Below are 1,766 nucleotides of genomic sequence, written 5' to 3'. Positions count from 1 at the left end.
ATGCTGGGGTAGCACATTTAAAGACTAACTAACAGCTCAGACATTCTTTGGATTTAATGCATACTTACAATAGTCACGTGCACATCCTAAAACTAAAAAGTAAAAAGTTATTCCTAAAATCATGTGTCAGTAAAACTTGCCTGGAACTGGTTGTACAATATACATGACACAGATACTACTCTGTAGCAAAAAATTTCTCAGAACACACATGAAAAATAGAATAATTTATATTTATAAAAAGTACTATTTTATGAACAAAACAACTGAAACTCAGAAAAAAGTGATCAGAATATTATAGGACAACTAATGCCCTGTTTCTCAAAATCCTTTACAAAAGGAGGTAGATTCATAAATTAACAGTTCAAGGTCTGGTATTTTAATGTTACTTTTTTTCTTCTTTTTCTTTTCATCTGCTTCCAGTTTAAGCTTAACTTCTTCAGTTGTAAGGGCTCCAAGTTTCTTACTCTTTGCTTTCTTAACCTTTTCCTTGATGGTAGCCACATCAATTTTAGTTTCAGTAGACGCTTCCTTAGGTTTTGCAACTGGCTTTTCTTTAGGTGTAATAAATGCTTTATTTCTTTCCTCTTGTCTCTTACTGAGAGCTTCTGCTTGTTTAGCCTTTATTGCTTCCATTTTCTGTCGCTTCTTCTGATTTGCCTTCAAAAAGTATTCACCACTAGCCAGTTCCTTGTCAATCTGACTTTCTGGCTGTGGTAGTGGGAATGGTGTATACTCTTTCTTAACAGTTTTCTTCTTTGGTTCTTTGCATTTATTCACATTTTTGTGTTTGAACTGTGGCAAAAATCTTCCCCAACTTTATGATCGTAATTCAGAATCTTTTGCCAACTTTTGTTTAATCATTAAGGTTTTGATATTATAAATTGGATGAATAGTCTTCATGGGATCTAGAACTACTTTTCGAACCTCTTTTAAGCCATTAAAAGATCCAATGGCTGCAACTGTGTTTCCCTGAACCATAATCTAAGTTTGTTAAGAGTTAAAATGCCTTCAGAGTAGATCCTTTGGGACCACTAAGTCGTTGTCTTCTTTTTACAAATCTTTCTTTATTTCTTACTAAAGAACCTATTTTAATGATGTCACATGCAACAGTTTTATTAGATCTCTGGCCCTGATGATGATGTATGGATCAGAAGTCTTCTTTGTAGTACAAACAGTCATGCTGCCCTCAATCAGGCCCAGGGTTGCATTAAGGTGCTCAGTTCTGTGGCTTCGGTTTCTGGCTGCGAAATTCATTTTTCTCAGGTGCTGCGCTGCAGACATCCCATTCTGCAAGGAGGATGCCATTTTCAAACTGCTTCCAGTCCTTCCCATATATTTTAAATCATCTTTAGATGATTTATAATACAGTGCCTAATGCAATGTAAATGCTATGTAAATGAATGTATACTGTAGTGACTAGAGAATAATTACAAGGATAAAAAGCCTATACATGCTTAGTATAGATATGTTTAAAAAAAAAAGAATCGTTTTCAAAAAATATTTTTGAGCTACAGTTGGTTGAATCTGCAGATATAGAACCCATAGATGCAGACAATCAACTGTAATTCAAATAAATGTACTGGTGTTAGAAAGGGCTTGTAATGGGGCTGTGGGGCTTGTCCCCACCCCACAGCTGAAAGCACTTTAAGGCAGACTCAAGAAGGTATTCATTATGGCCTCCTGGGTCTGCCCTCCCTGCACCACAACCACTTGCTTTGCTTCCAAGAGAACAATCTGCCCTGAATTGTTGGTGCAATGGAGACGGT

At 36.2% G+C, this 1,766-nt stretch overlaps 1 pseudogene; it reads right to left on the bottom strand.

Annotated features, from left to right (window-relative positions):
- Positions 1–203: 203 nt before the first annotated feature.
- On the bottom strand, positions 204–1,305 carry LOC101725176 (KRR1 small subunit processome component homolog pseudogene; annotated as a pseudogene).
- Between the last annotated feature and the right edge of the window lie 461 nt (positions 1,306–1,766).

The sequence above is a fragment of the Heterocephalus glaber genome, unplaced genomic scaffold (genome assembly GCF_053883595.1).
Source record: "Heterocephalus glaber isolate CG9 unplaced genomic scaffold, H.glaber_assembly_v1.0 deba00001472, whole genome shotgun sequence".
Lineage (NCBI taxonomy): Eukaryota > Metazoa > Chordata > Mammalia > Rodentia > Bathyergidae > Heterocephalus > Heterocephalus glaber.
This window is presented reverse-complemented; position numbering and strand designations above follow the sequence as displayed.